General features: G+C 36.7%; 1 non-coding gene and 1 pseudogene across 1 annotated transcript; both read left to right on the plus strand.

The window, feature by feature from the left end:
- The first annotated feature begins 545 nt into the window (after window positions 1-545).
- Window positions 546-625, plus strand: Trnaa-ugc (transfer RNA alanine (anticodon UGC)). Its single transcript has one exon. It is a non-coding gene; the product is annotated as a tRNA-Ala (tRNA).
- Window positions 626-2,090: 1,465 nt separating this feature from the next.
- Window positions 2,091-2,741, plus strand: LOC114107342 (small ribosomal subunit protein eS7-like; annotated as a pseudogene).
- Window positions 2,742-6,557: the final 3,816 nt, after the last annotated feature.

Here is a 6,557-nt window from a genome sequence, read left to right on the forward strand (position 1 = left end):
ATTCAGACTAATAGCATTATGGCAAAACAGGGAATTCCTGTTTTGCTATCTATTTGATTTCATTTGGCTTCATTTGTCAATAGGCATACCCACCATTATTTCTGGGACTTGTCTTTCTCTCTCTAATTTAATTATAGATATTTCTGCTTATTCAGTGTCTGTAGGTCCATGCTATCAGTCTTTTTTCCCCTGAGCTGTTTTGTTCAATTCAAAAGAGTTCCTGGATGGCATCTTAATCCAGTAGATGACTATTATGCCTTTGCCCCCAGGCTGTGTCTTGATTTGAAATGCTTTAGCTATTGTATATTTCAATCCTGAAAGTCTCAGAATATCTGGATTTTCTTCTATCACCTCCCCCAACACCTTTAAACTATGCTTTCAAATAGATCAATTTGATTTCACCAAAATTAAGAAAACATTATTAAGAGAATAAAAAGACAAGCCACCAACTGGAAGAAAATATTTATAAATAACATTTATGATAATAGACTTGTATCTAGAATATATAAATAACTCAAAACTCAACAATCAAAAAAACATAATTGTGTGGTGGGGGATATAGCTTAGTTGGTAGAGTGCTTGCCTTGCAAGCACAAGGCCCTGGGTTCAATCCCCAGCACCACAAAACAAAACAAACACCATTTTTAAAATGGTATAAAAGTTTTGAACAGATATTTCACCAAAAAAAATTCAGTTGGCAATGAAAAACCAGCCTCTACCTCAGATCAAAGCCTGTCCAAGGAAGGGGGCGTGACCCTTGTCCTTGGAAAGACCCACAGAGCACTCCTAGGCATATACCCACCCTGCTGAGTTGTTTATCTACAAATAACAGGAGAGATCTGTGGAGCCAGGTGTCCCTGACTCAGTCAGGCTAGGTGAGGACCCATAGTAACCCTCTAGCAACCACCAATCAGCATGAGACAGGGAAAATACCTGGGATTCCAGATGACCCCCCAGTAGTTTATGGTGGTTGATAACGTGTTGGGAAACCATGTAGTTCAGCAAATACACCCCTCGTGGCCTAAACCAATCAGTTCAAAGGACTCCCCCTCTTATACTAGCCAATCACTTTTACCCAACTTGTTCTGGCCAGTGAATGTGCTAATCATGTTTTAGAGTTGTTTTATGATTTTTCCGTGGTGTGTGATGATTTGCTAAGAGATGCTATGATGTATGTGAAGTCCCTGCCTTCCCCAAAGAGTGTATAAAACTGCTGCAAACCCTGAGCTGGGGCCTCTCAGCGTCACCAGTTGCTGTGTGTGTGCGCTGAGGACAGAGCTAGCTCACAATAAACACCTCTTTGCTGCTTACATGGATCTTGGTCTCTGGTGGTCTTTTGGGGAGTTCCGAATTCAAGCATAACAGTAAATAAGCATATGAAGACCTTTTCATATAGCATAATGGGTCATTAGGGAAAAAAAACTAGCCTTGAGATATTATTACTTATCTATTGGAATGGCTAAAAGTGAAAACACCAATAATACCAAGTGCTGGAGAGAATGCAGAGCATTTGAAATGCTTACACACTGCTGGTAGAAAAGTAAAATGTACAACCACCAAGGAAATAATTTTCTTATAATTTTAAACATATAATATCCTAGATCCAGCATATTACCCACTCCTAGATATTTATCCAAAAGAAATGAAAACTTAAGTTTACATTAAAATGTTTATAGTTACCTTATTTGCATTTGTTCTAAACTGGGAAGAATCCAAATGTCCTTCAACAGGTGAATGTATAAATAAATTTTGGGGTATTACCATCAAGTAATACCTAGAAATAAAAAGGGCCAAACTATTGATAACACAACAACATAAATGACTCTCAAATGCATTATGCTAAGTCAAAGATGCTAGACTTCAAGGCTACCTATTAGGATTCTATTCATAGGATATTCTGGAAAACTTAAATCTCTATAGTGAGAAAAGAAACGAATAAGTCTAAGTAGTGGGGCTGGAAGCAATGAGCTGACTTCAGAGGATAGTTGCAAATTGTTTTAGGGTGATAGAATGGTTCTGTAGCTTGAGTTTGGTGATAGTCACACAACTGTATGCATTTGCCAAAATTTACAGGCCATCCACCAGAAAGGATGAATTTTACTGTGAATAAATTATGCTTAAAACAAATAGGTAACTCCTCCCAAGCTGGCACACAACAAGGGGCCATATTCAGCTCGTGTGTCAAGACTGTGAAGCACAACAGTGATAATAAGGCAGATGAGTTTGAGGCCAGCATCTCCCGGGCTCTTTTGGAGTTGGAAAGGAATTCAGACCTCAAGGCTCAGCCATGGGAGCTGAACATCACAGCAGCCAAGGAAACTGAAGCTGGTGGCAGTTGGAAAGCTATCGTAATCTTTGCTCCAGTTTCTCAAAACTGAAATCTTTCCAGAAAATTCAAGTATGGTTAGTACATGGATTGGAGAAAATTTTCAGTGGGAAGGATCTCGTTGCTCAGAGAATTCTGCATAAGCCAACTCCAAAAACCATATAAAACAACAAGCAAAAGCATCCCAGGAGCCACACTGATAGCTGTACACAATGAAATCCTGAGGATTTATTGTCCCCAGGCGAAATTGGGTGAGAGAATCTGCGAGCAACTGTAATGCAGCCAGCTGATAAAGTTTTATTTGGACAAAGTACAGCAGGGCAATGTGGGTCACAAGGTTGAAACCTTTTCTGGTGTCTATATGAAGCTCACAGGCAAGGATGTTAATTTTGAATTCCCAGAGTTCTGGTGGTAAATAAAAATGATTGAAGTATCACTCACACTAAAAAAAAGAAACAGCAGCCAATCTTTTTTTCTTTTTTTTTTTTTTTTTTGAGTTTTAATAGGATCTTATCAAATACAGCTAAGTACAACTAACTCATATTATAAACATTTGGCTTTGAAAGTCTTCCCTGAAAACCACAAATTTATTACATACATTTTTGACAGTTTTACCAAATGAACTACATAACATAGATTGCCATGTTGGCTGACGCTGGAGGTCTAAGCTATATATTTTAGGTTTCATTATGGCAGCAACTTACTCTTACGATTCTATTAATGTACCAGTCGGCGTTTGCTGTAGCAACAATCCTCAAATTCCAGTGAATTACAACCACAGACATTTTTCTTTCTCATGTATACCAAGGGCTGTGGTTCTGCTGATCTTGGATGGGTTTGGCTGGGCTCATTTGGACTCCATGTATCCTCTCATACTGTCTCCCAGGGTAAAGGAGCAGACACTATCTGGGGCATGGGGTTTTCATAAAATAGGGCAAAACCTCAGTAGAGGAAGAGCTGAACCACAGAATACCCTGAATCCAAATACATTGCTTACACATGGCAAAAGTTCCATTTCCCAAAGCAAATCACACAGCCAGGCACAAAGTCAATACAGTAAAGAACACTGCATTTTTTCCTAATACAGGTATGCCCTGTATTAGGAAAAAAAAACTAGAAAAATATCAATATCCACCAGAGGGAAATGAATAAATAAAATATTGTGGTCACACATGAACTCTTAACAAAACTGGTTAAAAAGTGAATGGGCTATATTCATATCCATCTATGATATGTCATTATAGATCTCAAAAATATAATGTTGAGCGAAGAAATCGAGCTGTTTTGTTGATTACTGTAACATTTCATTGACCTACAAATAGGTAGGAAATGGAGAGAGAGATTAAATCAAGTTCTTGATATATTTTAAAAAGGACACAATGATTCAGTTGGCTTGTATGGAACCCACAGAGAAAAAAAAAAACATGAAACTTGTGTTGGTGCTACCTCCTGTGTCCTCCAGGTCCATAACACAGGTGTGCAGCTGTTTGTGGTGCAGCCCATGTAAAGAAAGGTATCTTTTTTTTTTTTCATCTTGAGATTTATTTACACTTGTAAAAAAAAAAAAAAAACTAAACAAGTGGCTGTTCTTCCTTGAAGGAAATTCTGTATTGGCCCTGTCTTCAAGGGTAGTCAGGCTGTATCTACTTCCTTAACAAGACTCCTGTAGCTCAAGAATTAAAATCAAGAATTAATAAATGGGATGGATTCAAACTAAAAAGCTTCTTCTCAGCAAAAGAAACAATCAGTGGGGTGGATAGAGAGCCTACAGAATGGGAGCAAATTTTTACCCCTCACACATCAGATAGACCACTAATCTTTAGGGTATATAAAGAACTCAAAAAGCTAAACACCAAAAAAAATAATAATAATAACCCAATCAATACATGGGCCAAGGAAATAAACAAACATTTCTCAGAAGGTGATATATAATCAATCAATAAATATATGAAAAAATGTTCATCATCACTAGCAATTAGATAAATGCAAATCAAAACCACTCTAAGATTTCATCTCACTCCATTCAGAATGGCAGCTATTAACAATACAAACAACAATAAGTGTTGGCGAGGATGTGGGGGAAAAAGGCACACTCATACATTGCTGGTGTGACTGCAAAATGGTGCAGCCAATATGGAAAGCAGTATGGAGATTCCTTGGAAAACTAAGAATGGAGCCACCTTTTGACCCAGTTATCCCACACCTCAGTCTATTCCCAAAGGACTTAAAAACAGCATACTACAGGGACACAGCCACATCAATGTTTATTGCAGCTCAATTCACAATAGCTAAACTGTGGAACCAACCTAGATGTCCTTCAGTAGATGAATGGATAAAGAAAATCTGGTATATATACACAATGGAATATTACTCAGCAATAAAAGAGAATAAAATCATGGCATTTTCAGGTAAATGATTGGAGTTGGAGAATATAATGCTAAGTGAAGTTAGCCAATCCCCCAAATCCAAATGCCTAATGTTTTCTCTGATATAAGGAGGCTGATTCATAGTGAGGTTGGGAGGGGGAGTATGGGAAAATTAGACAAACTGTAGATAAGGCAAAGGGAGAAGGAGGGGGAAGGAGGGGTAAGGGAGTAAAACAAATATGGTGGAATGAGATGATCATCACTACCCTAAATACATGTATGAAAAGTACACGAATGATGTGAATATACTTTGTATACAAGCAGAGAGATGAAAAATTGTGCTGTATATATGTAATATGAATTGTAATGCACTCTGCTGTCATATATAACAAATTAGAAAAAAAAAATTTTTTTAATTTACAAAAACAAAGTTCATTTGGAAGAATAAAAGACCCAAACTGGCCAAAGAAATTCTAAACCCAAAAAATAAAATGTTAGTGACATCATAATACCAAACTTCAAATTATACTACAGAGCTATAGTAACAAAAATTGCATAGTTCTGGCATAAAAACAGAATATAAACAACATAGACACAGAATAGAAGACACAGAAACAAACTTGCCCAGATGTGGTCATTTTATACTTGACAAAGTTGCAAAAAAAAACCTACACTGGAAAAAGACAGCCTTTCAAACAAGTGATTCTAGGAAAACTGGGTATCCAAACACAGAAGAATGAGATTAGATTCTTAGCTTTCAAACTGCTTTAAAAACACAAAAGTCAACTCAAAATGGATCAATGACCTAGGAATTAGACCAGAAACTAGGAAACTCCTAGAAGAAAATGTGAGATGAACACTCCAACACATAGGCATGGGCAATGACTTTCTCAAAAGGACCCCTAAAGCTAAGGAAAGAATATCAAGAAATAATAAATGGGATGGCACTGAATTTAAAATGTCTGCATAGCAAAGAAAACAATTAAGAATGTGAAGAGAGCATCTACAGAATGGGAGAAAATCATTGCTAGCTGCACTTCCGACAGAGGATCAATCTCCAGAATATATAAAGAACTCAAAAAAACTCAACACCAAAAAACAAAATAACCTAATTAATAAATGGTCAAATGAACTAAACAAACACTTCTCAAAGGAAGAAATACAAATGGTCAACAAGTATATGAAAAAAATGTTCAACATTATTAGCAATTAGGGAAATACAGATCAAAGCTACACTAAGATTTCATCTCACACCAGTCAGAATGGCAGTCATCAAGACAGAAATAATAAATGCTGGAGAGGATGTGAAGAAAAAGGAACAACACTTCTGTTGGTGGGATTGTAAATGAGTGCAACCACTATGGAAATCAGTATGGCGCTTCCTCAAAAGATTAGGCAAGGAACCATCACATGACCCAGCTATACCACTCCTCCGTATTTATCTTAAAGAATTAAAGTCATTCATACTACAGTGATACATGCATATCTATGTTTATAGCAGCACAATTCACAATAACCAAACTATGGAACTCCTAGAAGAAAATTGTGCTCTACATATGTAATATGAATTGTAATGCATTCTGCTGTCATATATAACAAATTATAATAAAAAATTAGACAGCCTAGATGTCTATCAACAGATGAATGGATAAAGTAAATGTGGTATATATACACAGAGGAGTTTTATTCAGCCATAAAGAAAAATTAAATTATGTCATTTGCAGAAAAATGGATGGAACCAGAGACTATAATGTTAAGCAAACTAACCAAACTCAGAAGGTCAAGGGTCATATGTTTTCTCTCATATGCGGAAGTTATAGGGAAAAAAGGAAAAGAAAGGTGCTGGTATCTCATGAAAATCAAAG

The sequence above is a fragment of the Marmota flaviventris genome, chromosome 12, assembly GCF_047511675.1.
Source record: "Marmota flaviventris isolate mMarFla1 chromosome 12, mMarFla1.hap1, whole genome shotgun sequence".
In the NCBI taxonomy this organism is placed as follows: Eukaryota; Metazoa; Chordata; class Mammalia; order Rodentia; family Sciuridae; genus Marmota; species Marmota flaviventris.